Source organism: Oryctolagus cuniculus, chromosome 9 (assembly GCF_051225735.1).
Source record: "Oryctolagus cuniculus isolate XC-2025 breed Fujian yellow rabbit chromosome 9, ASM5122573v1, whole genome shotgun sequence".
In the NCBI taxonomy this organism is placed as follows: domain Eukaryota; kingdom Metazoa; phylum Chordata; class Mammalia; order Lagomorpha; family Leporidae; genus Oryctolagus; species Oryctolagus cuniculus.
Window position 1 is genome coordinate 84,021,884 of NC_142875.1, and position 20,472 is coordinate 84,042,355.

The following is a 20,472-nucleotide window of genomic DNA, read 5'->3' on the forward strand; positions in this document are numbered from 1 at the left end:
AGGCGCGGGGAGGGAAGGCGGCTGGGGTCCTGCTGCCGGAAGGGATGCCCCGCAGCCAGCGCATTGGAGAGGGGCTGTGATGGTGGGTGCTGTGCATAGGGCCTGAGGCCCACTTTCCCCGGTCGGTCGGGGCCGAGGGGAGGCACACTACAAATAGTAGCGGACACGGCAGGCACAGTGCAAAGAACTTGGCCTTGCGTGGTGGTCCTTACGAACAGTTCTGTGATCTGCTTTATTCCCGGGAGACGCAGCCGTGGCTCAGCTAGTGTTTGGGAGGCATGCATTCAGCCTTGCCATCGACTGCCTTGGCTCCTTGCGAGCAGGTCCGTGTTGGGGTTCTCAGCAGCGCACAGAGCCAGCCTGGCCTCACCCTCCGGCTCGTCCTGAGCCCTTGCAGCAGTCTGCATTCCTAGACCACCCCCCTAGTGCGCGCTCCAGGAGCTGCCAGCCATCTCCGCGAACCCACATCTCCTTTGGCTTTTTAGGGAAATTCCCTGTGCCCTAGGCAGGGAGCCTGGTGCCAAGTGACTAGTCTGTCCAATTGGGGGTTTTTCCAAGTCCTCCAAATTCCTGTTCTTCTGCTAAGGAAATAGCAGTGTGGAGGGGCAACCATTCAATGCAGTTCAGCTGGGGCCCTTGTCAGCCACCCGAGATTCCTGCTAGGTTATAAAGAGCTTGTGACGAAAGCACTGTAGGCTCCTGTCACAGGTTACAAGGTGTTTGCCCTGGAGACTAAGGAGATGGGTGCTGGGGAGGTGACGGTGGTGGGCCACTTACGATCTGACCTGATGTGTGTCCCTTTCCTCTTTCTCGCAGCTAGTGTGAAACACCTCTGCTCACTTCACTGTTAGGCTATTCTGGAAGTTTCTTTCCGGGTTTCAATATTCCAGTGAGGTTTCTTTTTCTTCAGTTACAGTTTTTATTACTAAACATCTGCACGCTTGTGAGTCACCGAAATCGTCCCCCAAAATGAGACAGAGTTGACAGCTCCAGCTGCAGTCAATGGGAGAGGGTCCACAAATCCAGTGTCTACACCTGCTGCAACACAGTGCACAGGAAGCTGGTGTCTCAGACGCCGTGGGGTGCTATCTGATGAACAGTTGCCCTGGGAGGGGCTTGTGCTTATCCTTTCTGTCGCTCCCCCATTCGCGGAGGAACGACACAGGACCCTGCGCTGTTCTTTTGTCTGCTCGGCCCTTCCCGGGTTTGCTGCTGGTTCTTCCCGGGTTGGCTGCCAATCCTTCCACCTCCGTGGAAGGGCGGTTCCCCCTGCCATTTTCCTCACTTCCGCGGGGGGAGCGGCACACCGCCGGCTGGCTCGGCTCTCTCGGGGGCTGCTCAGATGTTACCCGGTTGTTCCCTTTAGATGTTCCTGGTGCATGTTGTCTCTCTCCTCCTTTATAGTCCTCTTCCACCAATCCCAACTCTGCTACCCACACGCCGAGTACGCTGCTCTCCTCCAATCAGGAGCAGGATCAGCTCCTGCAGGTTATTGGTCGAACTGGAGGCAGCTGTGTAAAAGTTGTTTACTCCTCTCCCAGCGCCATATTGTGGGAGAGCAGATGCATAGAATAAGTCTTAATTCCAGTAACTTAGTCTAGTCCGAGTTGCTCCCCACACTTTCTCCCTTTCTTTAGGTTAACAATGAAATCAGGGCAGGTGTTTGGCCTGGTGGTTTAAGTTCCTGCATCCCACATCTGAAAACCTGGGTTTGATACCCAGGTCCAGCTCCTGTCTCCAACTTCCTGCTACCGCAGAGCCTGGGAGGCAGTGGTGATGACACTCAGGAGGTAGTTGGATTCTTGCCACTCAGGAAGACCTGGATTGAGTTCCTGGCTTCTGGCTTAAGCCCTGGGCCCAGCCCCAGCCTAGTCCATGCCGCCAGGAAGCATTTGGGGAGTGAACCAGCAAAAGGATACTCACTTAGTCTCTCCATGCCCTCTAACTGCACCCCTCTCATCTGATCTTGAAAGCTAAGCAGGCTTCAGTCTGGTTTAGGACTTGGATGGGAGAAACAGGAGGGGTGGATCTGCTTTCATAACAACCTGCTCTCCAGTAACCAGCCCACTCCACTGAAACCACATTACTCCATTCCCCTTATGACCCGACCACCTCTCATTAAGTCTTAACCTCCCAATCCCACTGCATTGGGGATGGAAATCCTGTTTCATGAATTTGGGGGTACACATCCAAGTCACAGTTGGGGGGTCCCTGGAGGGTGGCCAAAGACTGCCTTCCTTCCTCTGGGTACCCCGAAGAGGACAGAATCTAGTTAAAATGAGGCCAAGCTTAGACCCATGCCTGGAGCCTATGGCCCTGCTCCCCAAGCACGTGCACTTGGCCCTGACCTCCTTCCGCACCTGGCCTTGTGGCTCTTGACTGCAGGTGGGCTACTCTGCACATAGACTTCCTGCCCAGGCCCGTTCTCCAAGGTAGTACGCTGTGCCCCAGACTCTTCCTGGCTCGTGTGCCTGTACTGGAAACCATTCCTAATAAGATTCCTGGGGAATCCAGAGGCAAGTCCAGGCTCATGTGCTCTGGGAAACCAATGGGCGTGTGGGTGGCTGAGTGCTTTTGCAGGAGACTAGCTACAAACAAGACTGCATCCCTAGCCTGGCTGTGAGAGGAGGGACTGTGGGGTTCAGCACCTCCTAAGTCAGAGAGAGAGGCACTTCTACACGCATGGGCTGTCCCCGGCTCCATCACAAGAAGATGAAGAAAAGTAATAAAACCAAGATGAAGTCCCATGTACATTCGTCCAGCTTGCAAAGATTGTAGAAAGTTAAAGATGGAAAGGGTATTAAATACCACCTCATTGTGCAGCTGTAGAAACTGAGGCCGGGGGAGGGTGCTTGCTGCTCTGTGGCAGTAGCCGTCTCCTGTGGCTGTGACCACTACATCCAGCGTCTTGCCACTTTTGAGAACTGTTAGGGACAGAGAGATCAGGCCTGCAAGCATCTTGGCCTCCCACCGCGTTTATTACTTCCAGCTGCTAAAAAATTGGCACTGTTCCAAGTGGGAGACTCCCCCACCACGAGGGGCACTGCTCCTGCTCTGCTCTGGGGAGTGCTGATTTGGGGGGGGGTGAACAGGCAGGTGACCGGAGGCGTAATGGCCAGTCTCCTCCCTGGCGCTCTGTCCTTCCAGGCTAGGGGTGTGTGCCCTCTGCAGATGCTAAGCCGCAGAGCTGACGGCTGACTTCAGTCACGTGTGCATTTGCCCCTGGAAGCTGGAAAGCTGGAGGAAATGCCGCTGCCCAAGCCTGTTGGCCTTGGAGGGAAGCCTTTGGAGAGTCGGTAATAGGCTGTCCTGTAAGGGACCGATTGCAAAGCAAACCCCACAGATGGCGCTGGCTTTGGCTTTGCCTGAGACATTTTGGTGCAAGTAATGAACTTGAGCTAGCTTAAGCATGAAGGGGACTAGAGGATGAAGCGGGGCCTTAAAAAGCACGAGGGCGCCTGGCCTCAGACTAGCCTGGGGAGCTGCAGTGGGTGGCTGGGTAGGAGATGCCCCCACCCCTCCATAGCTACCCCCTTCACAACTCCTCTGCTAAGGACCTCAGCTTAAGGTGACAAGCCATCCTCAAGCCAATCCCGAATTCCCAGGAGACAGAATTTGGCCCAGCTTGGGTCAAGTGCACAAGCTGATCTGATCAAGTGCACCTGGGATAGGAGTCCTGGGACAGGCACAGCTGGGAGCAAACATCTTCACAGGTGATGGAAGGGTGAGTTCCTCCAGAAAGAGTAGTGAAATACAGTGGAAGACATTTTTTAAAAAAGATTTATTTATTTATTTGAAAGTCAGAGTTACACACAGAGAGGAGAGGCAGAGAGAGAGAGAGAGAGAGAGAGAGAGGTCTTCCATTAGCTAGTTCACTCCCTAGTTGGTTGCAACGGCAGGAGCTGTGCCAATCAGAAGCCAGGAGCCAGGAGCTTCCTCCAGGTCTCCCACGTGGGTGCAGGGGCCCAAGGACTTGGGCCATCTTCCACTGCTTTCCTAGGTGCATTGGCAGGGAGCCGGATTGGAAGTGGAGCAGCCGGGTCTCTAACCGTTGCTGCTATGGGATGTTGGCATCGCAGGTAGAGGCTTAATCTGCTATGTGACAGCACAGCCCCTTTTTTTGTTTTTTAAAAAATTTCTCTGAAAGACAGAGCACAAGAGACGGAGAGATCTTTCATCTGCTGGTTCATTCCCCAAATGCCCACAAGAGCCAGGGCTGGGCCAGGTCAAAGCCAGGAGCCTGGGACTCAGTCAAGGTGTCTCAGGTACCCAGAGACCCACCTACGCGGGCCACAATCTGGGCCTCCCGGGATGTGCGTTATCGGGAAGCTGGACCAGAAGCAGAGGCGAGACTTGATCCCAGGCACTCCAGTGTGGGATGTTGGCATCCTAGGCAGCAACTTTACCTGTAGCATCACAACACCCTCCCCAAGAGTGTAACTTACAACTTAAATGCGCTGAGATACGCTTGGAAACCTATGGGCACGCTTACCTACAATTTTAAACACCCAAACTGTTCCCCAAAATAACCGGAAGCAGCATCTAATAAAAGCACAGAAAAGTATGAACAAAAGCGATCAACATCAAGAAAGGAGTAAAAGGCAAGCAGTAAACAGGCTGCAGTTGAGCAGAGCTGCAAGGGACAAGAATTCCTGGCTTGAACAGAGAGCTAAACTTATCTCTGAGTGGAATAGCTATCATTATTTAAACAGGCCCAGGCCTGGGGTCCTCAAAGCCCTTGCAAGGGGCCCACAGATCAACACTATTTTCATGGTAACACCGACAGTGTTTGCCTCTTTCACTGTCTTCCTCTCCCGAGTGTACAGTGGCACTTTTTTTTTTTTTTTTTTGACAGGCAGAGTGGACAGTGAGAGAGAGAGAAAGAGAGAGACAGAGAGAAAGGTCTTCTTTTGCCGTTGGTTCACCCTTCAATGGCCGCCGCGGCTGGTGCGCTGCGGCCGGCGCACCGCGCTGATCCGATGGCAGGAGCCAGGAGCCAGGTGCTTTTCCTGGTCTCCCATGGGGTGCAGGGCCCAAGCACCTGGGCCATCCTTACAGTGGCGCTTTCTAATGAGGACATGTCACGGGACATCCCCACAGCTCAAAGGAAATAACAGATATGAGAATCCAGCCGGATTCTTCTAAACCACACATTTGCAAGATCTGAAAAGGTGCGACAACACCGCTCTTCTCACGCCTTATTTTTTTGTTGTGGAAAACATATATTCATAAAATGTGAATTATCTTGGTAAAAGTTTGTTCTTTTCAATAAATGAATATTTCGTTTTTTGTTTTAGTTTCTAATATGTTAAATATAAATGGATAGATCCTATATATGCTAAAATTCTTTGAGGCTCCCAACAATTAAAAATTTTTTTCTTTATTTGAGAGGCAGAGAGAGAAAGAGAGCGAGCGAGCTCCCATTCCCTGGTTCACTTCCCAAATGCCCAGAATGACCAGGACTAGGCTGAAGCCAGAAGCTGGACCCTCCATCCAGGCATTGCACATGGTGGCTGGGACCCAACTACTTGAACTATCACCTGCTGCCTCTCAGGGTCTGTGCCAGCAGGGGGCTAGAATCAGGAGCCAGCTATCAAACCTTGGCACTCCCATATGGAGATTCCCAACAATTTTTAAGGGTATGAAGGGGCTCTACGCCCAGAAATGATTAAGAAGTTATAATTGTGGGGAGCAACTGGGAGCAAGTCGGACTAGACTAAGTTACTGGAATTAAGACTTATTCTATGCATCTGCTCTCCCACAATATGGTGCTGGGAGAGGAGGAAACAGCTTCTACACAGCTGCCTCCAGTTCAACCAATAAACTGTAGGACCTGCTCCTGATTGGAGGAGAGCAGCGTACTCGGCGTGTGGGTAGCAGAGTTGGGATTGGTGGAAGAGGACTATAAAGGAGGAGAGAGACAACATGCACCGGGGAACATCTATCTGAAGGAACACCTGTGCAGCCCCCGAGAGAGCCGGCCGGCGGTGTGCCGCTCCCCCGCGGAAGTGGGGAAAGTGGCTAGGGGGAACCGCCCTTCCACGGAGGTGGAAGGGACAGTAGCCAACCCGGGAAGAACCAGCAGCAAACCCGGGGAGGGCCGAGCAGACGAAAGAACAGCGCAGGGTCCTGTGTCGTTCCTCCATGAAGACGGGGAGCGACAAAAACACTCATGGAAAATGCATATTCTGAAAAAACCATGAATGAATTTCAAATTTTTTGCACTAAAATAAAGTTGCTTTAGCTCCATTTTCCATGAGCTTTGTGAAAGCTCCTTATACAATACAAGCAGAAGGTGAAACTGGGAGCAGGCATTTGGCACAGCAGGGAAGACACCACTTAGGACACTCACTTGGGCATCGAGTGCCAGCTCAAGTTCCGGCTACTCTGCTTCCAATCCAGCTTCCTGCTAAGGCACAGCCTGGGAGCCTGCGGTGATGGCTCAAGTGTTTATTTTTTGACAGGCAGAGTGGACAGTGAGAGAGAGAGACAGAGAGAAAGGTCTTCCTTTGCTGTTGGTTCACCCTCCAATGGCCGCCGTGGCTGGCGCGCTGTGGCCGGCGCACCGCGCTGATCCGATGGCAGGATCCAGGTGCTTCTCCTGGTCTCCCATGTGGGTGCAGGGCCCAAGCACTTGGGCCATCCTCCACTGCACTCCCTGGCCACAGCAGAGAGCTGGCCTGGAGGAGGGGCAAGCGGGACAGAATCCAGCGCCCCAACTGGGACTAGAACCCAGTGTGCTGGCACCACAAGGCGGAAGATTAGTCTAGTGAGCCACAGCGCCGGCCTTAGATTGAGTTTTGGGCTCCTGGCTTTGGCTGGCCCAGCCCTGGCTATTGTGGGCATTGGGGTTGTGAACCAGTAGATGGAAGGTCTGTCTTTCTCTGTCTCTCTGCCTTTCAAATAATTAAAAATAAACAGATAACTATTTTTTAAAAACAGCAGACAAAACTGTGTTGTACAGTTGCACTTAAAAAAAAAAACAAAAAAACAAGGAAGCCAGCTGCTAGATGTGGTCAGTATGGATGCTAGGTAAGCTCCAAGAGGGAAGGAGAAGTCCAAATTTGGTAAAAGAGCAGTGCCAAAGAAACTATGAATGGCAGGTTTAAGCGGAACTTAATTTGTTTGACAGCCTGGTTGAGCTGGAAGGTTAAAGCAGTAAGACCAACTTTCCATAAGACAAAAATTTAATAAAAACCTTTTACAGTGTCCTTGACTAGTGGAAAGATGTAAGACAGACCATGGTACAATTAGATGGATTTGCAGCTGGCTGAACGATCACTTCCCAAAGGCACTGGATTTGGATCCATTCCAGCTTCAATGGGTGTCTCTACTGGCTTGCCACAGGGCTTTATCTTCAGCATCATTTAATACTGATCAGTGCGGTTAATACGGTTAGGAGTGATTTGCCGAAGATATCTGCTGCTGACACAAAAATGAGAGGAATAGTTTCTACACCGAGATGCTAGGCCCAGGGTCAAAATCATTTTACGAGTCTGGAGCGCTGTGTTAAGTCTAACAAAACAGGTTTTCATATGGGTATGTTCCACATTTGGAGCACTTCCAGACAGCCAAACAAATTCAGGTGGCTCGGACCTGGCGCGTTTAAGGGGAAGCAGGATGAAGCAAGTGCACAGGTGTGTGTGGAAAAGGAGAGGCAGCTCCTGCTCTGCTCTCTGTGAGCTCAGCCTCACCTGGGGTGTTGGAGGCAATCCTGGCTTCCTCGGCCAGGACAGAAGCTAGGTGACAAGCTCTCGCAGTCACGTCACATCTCCGCTCCCGGTCCCACACGATGGGACTTGGCTCTCAAGCCCGCATGGCTCCTGGCTAGCTCGCAGGCCTCACTGCCTGCCTCTGTCCTCTGACTGTCTCTGCTTTAGCTCTGCCACCCTCCTCAAGGTTCCTCAGCCCTCCAGCCTTTATCACTGCTTTGCTCTTTCCCCCACACGCCCACGAGGCTCGGCCCTCGGCTGATCAGGTCTTTGTTCCCAGGCCACCTCCCCTACCTCCCAGCCCACAGAAGCACCTCGCTTCCAGCCTCTTACCCCTGCTGCGCCTTTGACGTCTTCATCCTTACGTAACATTATTTATGGAGCTGTTTATTTTCTGTTTTCCTCAGTGGAACACAAGTCCCAGAAGGGCTGAGGCTTTGTGTGGCTACCTCTTTCATCCCTGAGCCACTTTCTATTTTATTTTTATTTATTTATTTTAGAGGTAGAGTTACAGTCAGAGGGAGAGACAGAGAGAGAGGCCTTCCATCTGCTCGTTCACTCCCCAGATAGCCACAGCAACCTGAGGTGGGCCGATCCGAAGCCAGGAGCCAGGCGCCAGGAGCCTCAGCCAGGTCTCCCACGCAGGTTCAGGGGCCCAAGGACTTGGGCCATCTTCTACTGCTTTCCCAGGCCACAGCAGGGAGCTGGATCAGAAGTGGAGCAACTGGGACTCGAACCGGTGCCCACATGGGATGTTGGCACCACAGGTGGAGGCTCAGGCCCCTCCCTGAGCCACCTTAAGGCACTGAGTGAGTTGTTCTTAAAAAATGATTTATTCATGGGCTGGCACCGTGGCTCACTTGGCTAATCCTCCGCCTGCGGCGCCAACACCCCTTATAGGCACCGGGTTCTAATCCTGGTTGCTCCTCTTCCAGTCCAGCTCTCTGCTGTGGCCCGGGAAGACAGTGGAGGATGGCCCAAGTGCTTGGGCACCTGCACCTGCATGGGAGACCAGGAGAAGCACCTGGCTCCTAGCTTCGGATCGGCATAGTTCCGGCTGTAGCGGCCATCTGGGGGGTGAACTAATGGAAGGAAGACCTTTCTCTCTGTCTCTCTCACTGTCTGTAACTCTATCTGTTAAATTAAAAAAAAATGTAAAAAATGATTTATTCATTTATTTTTATAGATTTGAAAGGCGAAGAGATAAAGATCTTCCATCTGCAAGTTCACACCTCGAATGCCCGTAATAACCAGGGATGGGCCAGGATAAAGCCAGGAGTCCAGAACTCAGTCCAGATCTCCCACTGGAGTGGCAAGAACCCAAGCATCTAAGCCTTCACCTGCTGCCTCCCAGGGTGCGCATTTAGCAGGAAGCTAGAACTGGCAAGCGGAGCTGGGACTCAAACCCAGGCTCTCTGGTATGGGACGTGGGAATCCCAAGTTGGTGTCTTAACTGCTGTGCCAAATGCCTGCCCCCGCCGCCGACCCCTCTGTGAACTCTTTTTGATGCAGTCAATAAAATGAGGCCATAGTGCAGAGTTACAAAAGGGAGGCTTCTGACAGCTATGTTTAAATCAAATACTTGGTGCTGGCAGCATTGTGACAGATTGGCTTAAGCCACAGCGTGCCAAGCCAGCATCTCGGATCCCAGCGCAAGTTTGAACCCCAGCTGTTCTACTTCTGATCCAGCTTCCTGCTAATGGCCTGGGAAAGCAGCGGACAATGGCCCACGTGCTTGGGCCACCGTCACCGGTGTGGGAGACCCCGATGGAGTTCTGGGCTGTGCTCCACAGCAGCCCTGGCCATTGTGGCCATTTAAAGAGTGAACCAGTCAATGGAAGATATCTCTCTCTCCCTCTCTCTCTGTGTCTGTTTCTGTTATTCTGCCTTTCAAGAAAATAAAGTAAATCTTAAAAACAAGCAATAAATCAGGCACGTGGAGTCCTTCTCCCCATGACCAGGCTGGAATGAGGAGCAGGTACTCGGGGACTCTGAGCTCCATGAGAGGAGGGTTTTTCAGGTTTGGCCAGGGTGGCTGCTTGGGGTGGACGTCCCTGCCACTGGTTGTATGTCAGGGACATTGTGTGGAATTTGAATCATATAATGCTTAGTACTTCTTCTATTCCAAGTTTTTATGAGATTGTCACAAATCAGGCTACCTCTTTCTTTTTAACATATTTTGTTTGTTTAATTTAGGGGCAGGTGCCCACATTGGAGTGCCTGGCTTTGAGTCCTGGCCCTACTCATGACACTAGCTTCCTGCTAAGAGACATCCTGGGAGGCAGCAGGTGATGGCCCAGGAAAATGGGCCCCTGCCACCCACCTGGGAGACCTGGATTGAACTCTCAGCAATACGGGCCCCTGGGAAGTGAACCAGCGGGTGGGAGCTCTGTGGCTCTGAAACTTCTGCTGCCTACAAACCCCAGGGGTTGGAGCCACACGGTTAGTAAAAAGGAAGGCCTTTCCTGCAAATTCTGAATTTTTAAAAATACATTGCAAAGCACAAAAATGAAATAAGTAAATAAAATGATTCATAGTTACACATTTAATGTCTTGAAATAGTTTTGCTATGTGAACCCCTCTTCAATATTTTGAATGTGTCAATGGGACCCATTCTATAGAAGCTATGCCCATTTTGGAAACTTGGTTTGGAATGTGTGAGATTTAGAGGAGAAAAATTTTAGCTTCGTGGGAAATCTGTGTTATTCTCTTTGCGACTCCTGAGAATGATCGAGATGTACCTAACTTTTCTTCTTCACAAATCTCATGTGCTCAGTGCCCTTGCAAATAATCACAAATGTTGCTTTCTGCAAATCTTTCTAGATAAGACATGGCATCTGTCCCAAGGAGAAAGATTTTAGTGCCCAACAGCTGAGAAAGGCAATGAATGATCCTATTGTCACCAGCAGGGCCATTTGGGTAGTCAGTCAGGAATTATCCTGGTATGGACAGACTGACCAAAGAGTACACAGCCCTCTGGTATGGTTTTTGCAATGAAGCACTAAATGTTTAGTATTAAACAGAGTTCAAAGGATACTGGAGACAGAGCTCTGCTTTTTTAAAGTAAATTAGAACAAACAAGAGGCATCAGAGTGGTTCTGGCCGACACTGCATTTCTCCCTGGGCGGCAGAAGGACGAAGTTGGAATGAGAAAGGAAGCCAGGCAGCTCTCAGCTTCTAACTCCCACACCCCCAAGCCGGCCACCGGCTGGGCCCCAGGCTGAAAGTGTGCCATGGGAAGCGGCGACTAGTTTTCTGTGTGATGTGATTTCTGCTGTGTGATGTGATTTTTGTTGCCTAAAAACCCCAGAGATTGGAACCACATGGCTAATGTTCTGTTAACCTAGTAAGAAAGGAAGTTCTTTCTTACAGTTCTGGATTTTGACAAACTTACTGTCCAAAACAAGCAAAACAGCCCAACCAGAATTTCAACATACTAAAGACAAAACAATCACCAAAACAAAACAAAACCAAGCTACATAAAGGTAGACAGAAGAGTGACCCTTCTTTGTGTCCTGGTATCAGCCAGATTCTAGAACACAGTTTGTTAGGAAAGGAAGGAAAATGCAGACATTTTGCAGGAACCCCTCCTCTCCACAACCACCCAGGAAATGAATTCAGAGGGGAATGGACCAGGGAACCCAGAGCAGGGAGCCCAAGCTCAGGGCCTAGGATGCCTGTCCTTTGGCCATCGCCAGAGAGGACGGCCCTGCACACCAGCTCCAGATGGTGGCTTTGCGCAGCGACTCCCTGTCATTTGGGTTGGGCTTTGGGTGCGACCCCGGGTCCAAGGGCTGCGACCAGACTTCTTGCCTTACAATCAACAGGGTCACGGCTCTGAGCACTTACCGCCCTGGGTGAGCAGCCCAGGACAGCCCCAGTCCTCGAGTCAGCCGGCAGAAAGGAGGCTTTTGGACGTCACTGTTCCATGGAGTGGAAATGTCCTCTCGGAACCCAAAGCAAATATGGTGTGCTGGGTGTGAGCCCACGTCCCTGCTGGCCCCTCTACAAGGAGTGGGCCCCAGGGCTCGTCCAGTCGCTGATGCTCATTTCTTGGGTGGCTTGAATAGGGTGGCTCCCTGCTGAGGCTCCCCCACAGTGCCTGGCACCCACTCGGGGATCAGTCGACATTTGTTAAAGAATAAAGGAGCTGCTACTGGCCTGCCTTGTGCCCAGCAGGCCGCTGGCTGTCATTACCCAATAAAGGGGCCCTTTTCAAAACGAGACATGTGAGGACACTGAATCTTCCTAAAGGGACAAGGTGGCCAGACGGCCAGCGGCCCTTTATCCCGCCGCCTTCTGGGAAGGCGACAAGCAGGGAGCTGGGAAACAGGAGGGAATGTCAGGGTCAGGGGTCCTACGGACGCCCCGTGAACTAGGGTTTGACAGGCGGCGCCTCTCTGCGCGCAGCCCCCGGGGTCCCCGAGCCAGGCGGCGTGGCGGGGTGGTGGGGCGCAGGCCTGCCCAGCGCGCCGCTGCCCCCGGCTCTGGCTCTTCGGCCCCTCCTCCTCGCGCCTCCATTTGGCGCACTCACAATGGGGTCGGAAGCCAGGAAAGGGACGTCTGCCGGTGGCGCCCGGCAGTGCGGCTCCCCGCCGGCCCTGCCTGACTGCACGTGCGCCCCCCTTGCCCCAGCCGGTTCCTCAGTCGGCTGCCAGGGGCACGGCGCTTTCTCTTTCTTTTCTTTGGGCACTTTCCCCAAGACTTCACAAGCTGTAGCCTCAGAGAGAGAGAGACAGAGACAGAGAGACAGAGATCTCATTCGCTTTCTGTGACGTTCTCTCCGGCTCCGGGTCTCCCACGTGAGTGCGTGCAGGGGTCCAAGAACTTGAGCCATCTTCCACTGCTTTCCCAGGCTATAGCAGAGAGTTGGATCGGAAGTGGAGCAGCCAGGACTCGAACCAGAGCCCTTATGGGATGCCGGCACTGCAGGCAGTGGCTTTACCACTTTATGCCACAGCTCAGGCTCCATGGGTGAAGCTTCTTACAAACTGAAATTGGGGCCGGGAGAGGCGTGACTAGCTGATGTCCTAGTTACTGGTGGGTATGATGGTGGGTATGATCTTCCTTGTGGTCCTTGGTCGGTTTGTGGGGGTTGCATGCAAGTGATCTGCCTGGTCTGTCCTAGAAATGGAATTCCCATGCCCGACCTAGAATTCCCCTAAGCAAGTCCCTCGGGGCAATGCTGGCCGACAAGGTTCTTATCTATGAGAGAAGCAAATGACTTCTTGAGTACAGTGGTTAGAGCCCTGTCAGGCCAGCTGGGTCACTCCCTCAATTCAGTGACTTCCTTTTGGTAAGGGACAGGCAGGGATCCTGGGGCTAAGGGGCAGCAGAGGTGAGGCCAGGCCCTGCCTCTTACATTCTAGGGTTTCTGTCTCAGACGAGGACACTGACCGACACTGTTAGAAATCACGATGAAGAGGGGCGGGCTGGAGCCCCTGCAAAGCAATGCAGGGGATTCTGGGGGAGGGGGACAGTAGTAGCTAGGCTTAGGAGGACGGGTGACATGCTACCAGCTGGTGGGACCAGTGCCAGCGGGGCTTCAGGGAGCCACTGCTGGTCCCTACCATCCAGGAAGTGCAGTGATAAACACAGAACTAGAAGGTGGGGTGGTTAGGGCTCTCAAAGCAGCATCAGCCCCAGCTGGAAACTTGCTAGAAATGCACATTCCCAGGTCCCCCTTAACAGTGTTGAATCAGCCTCCGAGGGTGGGTTTTTAAAATTTGTATTAATATTCATTTTACTCGAAAGGCAGAGAGAGAAAGAGGAGAGTCTTCCACCTGCTGATTCACTTGCAAATGCCTGCAACAGTCTGGCCAAAGCCAGGCCGAAGTCAGGAGGCTGAAACTCAATCCATGTCTCCAGTGTGGGTGCCAGGGACCCAAGGACTTGAGCTGTGCATCAGCAGGAAACTAGATCAGAAGTGGAGTCGCCAGAACTCAAAGCCTGCACCGATGGGCACCCCACGGGGTGGTTTAACTGCTGTGTCCTTTTACACCTGCCACTTTTAAAAATGATTGACTTCTTGGTGAGGCAGACAGAGACAGACAGAAGGAGAGAGCTCCTATTCACTGGTTTCCTCCCTAAATGCCAGCAGTGACAGGGCCTGGGCTGGGTTGAAGCTGGGAGCTGAGAACTCACTACAGATCTCCCACGTAGGTGACACGAACCCAGCTGCTCGTGCCATTGCCTGCTGCCTCCCTGTGCCTGCGCTAGTGGGGAGCTGGGGTCAGGACAGAGCAGGTATCAAACCCAATCGCCCAGGCATCTGAATCACCAGGCCCTTGCTTGCTCCCCAGGGGGACTATTTCGGTCATCTTTCACAAGTCCTCCCAGTCATGCTCATGTTCCCTAAAGCTTGGCAGCCTCAGCTTAGGGAACGAAGAGCAGAGCAGCCAGCTGGACTTTGTGGAAGAGAAATCACGGAGCAGGGGGTGGGGTGGGGGTGGCTGACAGGTGTAGGATGTGGGCACGGGGAGCCAGTGTGTGGGGCACAGTGCTGCAGAAACACCATTTTGATCCCATTGAGTTCAGCGCAATGGCAGGCGGGGTGGCAGGCACCCACAGAGAAGTTCCCAGAGGCCACTGCAAGTCAGCCAGAAATACACATAACACAGGGAAGGGGGTCACCTGGGTGGAGAGGGAAGTTGAAGTGAGGGAAGTACCTCTTGGGGCAGGTTTGTGGGACAAGTGGTTTAAGCTTCCCCCTGTGACGTGCGTATCTTGTATCAGAGCACCAATTCAAGTCCCGGCTGCTCCGCTTCTGATCCAGGTCCCTGCTAACGCATCCCGGGAGGTAGCAGATGATGGTTCAAGTGCTTGGGCCCCTGCCACCCACATGGGAGGCCCAGACTGAGTTCCAAGCCCCAAGATTTGATTTGGCCTAGCTCTGGCTCTGGCAGGAGTGAACCAGTGAATGGACAATCTCTCTCTCTGTGTTCACGGAGGAAGTGAGAAGTCCAGTAAGGTATAGGAAGGGCTGGTGTCTCAGTCCGTGTTCTGCCGCTGTCACAGGCCAGCACAGATCCAGCGGGTCGTCAAGGAAAGGAACCGACTTCTCACCATCTGCCATGTCCAACATCCAGATCCCAGCCTCAGACAGGGGACGTCCAGCTGTGCCGTGACACATGGAGGGCATCGTGTGGGGAGGAGCCCGGTGTCAGCTCCCGTCTCCCCTCTTCTTGCGGAACCATCAATGCCGTCATCAAACCCTGCTGGCCTCCCGAAGACCCCACCTTTATTCATTTATTTATTTTTTACTTTTTTAAGATTTATTTATTGATTTGAAAGTCAGAGTTACACAGAGGAGAAGCAGATAGAGAGAGAGAGGAAGCAGAGAGAGAGAGAGAGGTCTTCTATCTGTTGGTTCACTCCCCAGTTGGCCGCAACGCCCGGAGCTGTGCTGATCCGAAGCCAGAAGCCAGGAGCCAGGAGCCAGGAGCTTTTTCCAGCTCTCCACACTGATACAGGGGCCCAAGCACTTGGGCCATCTTCTGCTTTCCCAGGCCACAGCAGAGAGCTGGACTGGAAGTGGAGCAACCGGGACTAGAACTGGCGCCCATATGGGATGCCAGCGCTGCAGGCAGATGCCTTACCTGCTGCGCCACAGCGCTGGCCCCTTTTAACCTGCTTTTTTGACAGAGGCTGTGGATTCCCAAAGGGAGAGGAAATCCCTAGCTCCAGGCAGCCTGCGGCGTGGACAGTGCTGGCCTGTTATAACCCAACACAGCCACTCTGGGGGAAGTCATGCGGGTCTTCCAAGAGTTCACGGAGAATGCTTCCCATGAAAAAGTTATGAGTATATTTCAAATCTTATTGGCGCCAAGGCAAACACCTTCTAATTCCATTTTTCCACAAACTTCTTGAAATATGCTCACGTAGAGGCTGGCACTGTGGCTCAGCGGGTTAAAGCCCCAGTCTGCAGCGCAGGCATCTTATATGGGCACCGGTTCGAGTCCTGGCTGCTCCTCTTCTGATCTAGCTCTCTGCTATGGCCTGGGAAAGCAGGAGAAGATGGCCCAAATCTTTGGGCCCCTGACTGGCATGGGAGACCTGGAAGAAGTTCCTGGCTCCTGGCTCCAGAAGAGCCCAGTTCTGGTTGTTTGGGCATTTGTGGAGTGAACCATCGGATGGAAGATCTTTCTCTCTGTCTCTGCCTATGCCTCTCTGTAATTCTGCTTCTCAAATAAATGAATAATTCTTTAAAAATGAAAAGAGGCCAACACTGTGGTGTAGTGGGTAAAACCACTGCCTCTAGTGCCGGCATCCCATATGGGCACCAGTTCGAGTCCCAGCTGCTCCACTTCCAATCCAGCTCTCTGCTATGGCCTGGGAAAGCAGTAGAAGATGGCCCAAGTCCACGTGGGAGACCCAGAAGCTCCTGGCTCCAGATCGGCCCAGCTCTAGCCATTGCAGCCATCTGGGGAGTGAACTGGCAGACTGAAGACCTCTCTTTCTATCTTCCCTGTCTGTCTGTAACTCTACCTCTCAAATAAATAAATCTTTTTTAAAAATTAAAAATAAAAGAAATATACTCACATATACCAGGAAGAGACCCTTGGAGGGGAGCATGGTGGTTGACAGTCCAGGGTTATATTTGATTCTAAACCGTAGTTTCCTAAAGGCTGCATGAATCAACTGTCCCTGTGTCATCAGAATTCCTTCAAGTGACCTGGAGGAATGAAAGATTAGTGATGCAAACTGCTTTTCTTTCTTTCTTTTTTTTTTTTGTAAGATTTATTTATTTTTATTTGAAAATCAGAGTTACAGAGAGAGAGAGAGAGAGAGAGATCTTCCATCTGCTGGCTCACTCTGCCGAAGACTGCAATGGCCAGGGTTGGGCCACGCCAAAGCCAGGATCTGCATCAGGATCTCCCAATTGGGTAGCAAGGGCCCAAGCACTTGGGTCATCTTTTGCTACTTTTCTCAGGCTGTTAGCAGGAAGCTGGATCAGAAGCGGAGCAGTGGGAATTCAAAGCAGCACCCCCATTGGACACTGGCATTGCAGGCGGCAGCTTTTACCTGCTATGCTGTGACACCGGCCCCAAATGCAGCTGCTTTTAATGCCTGGGCTTCTGTCTTGCATAGTTATAAGAGAGCAGTGGTTTTGTCCCACCCAGGAGACACATGGCACCCTCTGGAGACATTCTCAGTTGTCACAACTGGGAGGCCGGAGGCATGTGCACTGCTGGCATCTAATGAGGAGGAGCTGGGGATGTTGCTCAACACCCTGGGGTGCCCAAGCCCGCCCCTCCACCACCGCAGCACAGATACCCGGCCCCAGTGTCAACAGCGCCAAAGGCTGAGAGACTGAGTTAGGAGAGATGAGAATCTGAGAGCCGATCCCGGTCCCGAAAGCTGCCTGGGCCCTCTTCACAGAAAGAAGGGTGGTGAGCCTCCCCGCCTGGCTCGGTTTCAAGTGGATAATCACAACCTGCCTCCCTACCATTTACACTTTAATTTTCACTGCGTATCTTTCTTCAGTTCATGCTTAAACAAGCCAAGTGCGGCTGTGTTCCCGGCAACAGGGTGATATTCCACAGCTGAGTCGCTCACAGGGCAACAGGGGGTGAGGCAGTTGGCCTGCCAAGTGATTTGAAACCTTTGAGCCCCAAGACAAAAACCCTGGGACATTCTCATCATTATTAATTATTAGTAATAGCACAGCACTCTTTCAGCCACTCTCAGGATTCCCATGGGATACCCATTAGCACCAAGGTCAAAATTAGATTCCTGACCTTCAGTCTCACCAGACACCACCTAGAATTAATACGTTAGCCCGTTCAGAGCTAGGGGCTCTCGGGCTGCTTGCCTCGCTGCTGCGGCGTGTGGGAGAAGCTTCGCACTGGCCACGTTGAACTTCAAAGCCAATCTTCTATTTGTACTCGCTGTTCCCATATTTAGAACAGAGCGGCACATACTTGCCTATTGCTTCAAGGCAAGAGCAGATTCTGAAGGAATTAAACAGAGTCTGACTGCGAGCAAACAAGAGGCTGGAACAAGTTGAGGACAAGCCTCTGTCTCCAGCCCCTTACATTTTTAGAGATTGTAATCATTTAGCGGGGCAGAACTTAAAACCAGAAGCCAGGCTGCTGACTCTTTGACAAACTGAACAGTTACTGTTCTAAAAGCCACCCAGATCAGTTTGTGAAACCTGATTTTGCCTTCTTCTTCTTTTTTTTTTTTTTAAATAGCATTTAAATGCAGAACAAGCCTGGACAGCTACAGACAGGCAACAGGCACAAGAGCTGGTTTAAAAACATTGGGGGGGGGGTTGTTTGTTCATTTTCCATAGATTTCTGTCTTTAGAAAGACAGTATCCTTAGTAACCTGGAGTTGTGGCAGAATGCGACTATTGGGATTTTGAATGGTAATGCAAGAGCCTTCAAAAAATTCATAGAAAATGCACAATGTGAAACAACTATGCGTGGATTTCAGAAATGGTGTGCACCAAAATAAATCTGTCTCGTACTTTCGCTTCTCTACAAACTTCTCCAAGTACCTGTTCTTTCTCTGCTTGACGTGTCTCTATTTAAATGCATTCGGGATGGAGGCTGTCCTGGCACCATTCTCCCTTAAAAACCCATGTTCTCTCACAGCACAAGTGCTGCCTTTCAAACAGGGACACAATGCCACTGACTTTACTGCGATTTTTTTTTTTTACTAGCTGACTCATCCACACTCTCTCACCTAAGTCCTTCAAAAACATGGGTTCCGAAGGCGCTAGCTGAGGTGAGAGGCAGAAATTTTAGCCAAGGGGCAGAGTCTGTCTTGCAAAGCAAATTGGCAATGTCCTGGGCAGAGCCTGGGACACTGACGGGAATCAGAGTTAATGTTTATTGGTTCCTTAGCAAGTGCCAACCCTAGTCCCAGTCTTCTCTGTGGACCAACTCAGTTCGGCTTTGCTCAACTTCTTGAGGTAAGTGCTGCCTGTAGCTTCCCTGCCACAGCTAAGGAAACTGAGGCTCAGAGGGGTCAAGGTCTTCACCCAAGGTCAGGGGGGAAAGACTTGGCTGAAATTTGAAACCAGCCCTCTGTCTCTGAAGTCCTTGCTCTGGGCCTTTCCCCAGCGGATAGGAGCTTCTTCCGGGTCTCCCACATAGGTGGCAGGGGCCCAAACGCTTGGGCCCCCTTCCACTGCTTTTCCAGGCACATGAGCAGAGAGCTGGACTGGAAGTGGAGCAGCCAGCACTCAAACTGGTGCCCACATGGGATGCCGGAGCTGCAGGCGGCAGCTGTACCAGCCCCAGAAATTCCCCTTTCCTGTGCAGCGTTAACAGAAGCCCTATTTGAGCAAATCTGGTGGCCCAAGAGATCACTTCCATTTATTTTCCTTCTCCCCAAGATGAACTTAGGCAGTGGGATGCTTCAGATTTTCTTTCGGTACCACTCTTCTTTTTCTACATTTTTCCTGGCCATGATGCAGTTGATACCCTTTTGAAGTTTAATTACACCTCCGGCACTGCATTGCGTGAAGCATTTTACTCATAGCTGTGCTTTTGGAAGCTAAGTGCATGGCAGTAATGGCATGTTTATCTTGGAGTGGAGACTTGAGCAGCTAGTTCTTGCCTTGAACACAGCCCAAGATACAACGCCTCCCCCTCCAGGATTCCAATCCTAGGTGCTAAGGAAGCCAACGGTGAATTTTAAGAAGTCATTTTTCCATTAATGTAGCTGAAAGTCAATTAAAGGGCAGCTCTGTCTACTGGGACTTAGTACCAGAAGGTCCCCTGGAAAGCCTCCCTACCCACTTCCCAACACGGCAGGAGGAGAGGAGAAGAGAAGACCCAGCAAATCTCCACTAGCAACAGTGTCTATTCCAGTTTAAGTCTGGCCTTTGTGGGTCAAATTGAAAACAGAGCAAGGTGTTAAGGCACACACAATTCTGTGCTTGTGAGACATGTGGCACCTTGTTGGCCCTTTGAAAATGGTCCCTAGCCCTCCTCCCTAGCCTAGCACCTGCCACTCCCCCCTCTGCAGCTACCCCAGATGAGCCTGTACCTCTTATTCCAGATGAAGCAAAAGGCAAGTCATGGCCACACATCAGCTTCTCAAAGATCAATTTCCAATTTCCTCTAGGCCACAGCTTTGAGATTTAATGCTTCTAGGATGGGTCCTATGGTCCCAGGTTGACGGCCGACCAGTGCAGCCCGAAATCCTCAAAAGATCGAGGGGGCTCCGTGTCATCATTTATGGCAGGAGCCGCGCTGCTTCACACCTCCAGACTTTTCATCCGAGCGGACCCTTGTCTCGGGCTGCTGTCTTCCATGTTGTCTCCTGACCAATGCTCTTCCTTTAACCAGTCACGGTTCCTGAGGACAATTCTCTCACCTGGTCCTCTGATTGCGAGTCTCCCTCCATACCCCGTAACAACCTGGGCTCCCCCTCCCCAGCCGCAGTGTACACCAGGCCCTGCTGTGTCTGTGTTTCCCATTAACCTATTTCCATTCCTCCTGGCCGATAGCAGGGAATGAATGAACAGAGGAATCCATGACGGGGATCAGCAGAAAACTGGTGAGAGTGGAAGGCCCCGGATGGGCTAAACCGGAAATGCCCCCATCATGTGTGAAGTCAGTCACCCCAGCCCAGTCTATTCCAGGCCCTCCAAGCTTCCCATCATTCCATGCTATGAACATCTCCGTCATCTCTGGTGGCGTCCACAGGGTCCCCAGTAGGTGTTAACTCTCTGGTTAAACTTGGCCAAGATCGCAGCAAAGAGAGCAACCCAACAAAGCCCTGGGCTCTCGTGTTGAAGAAG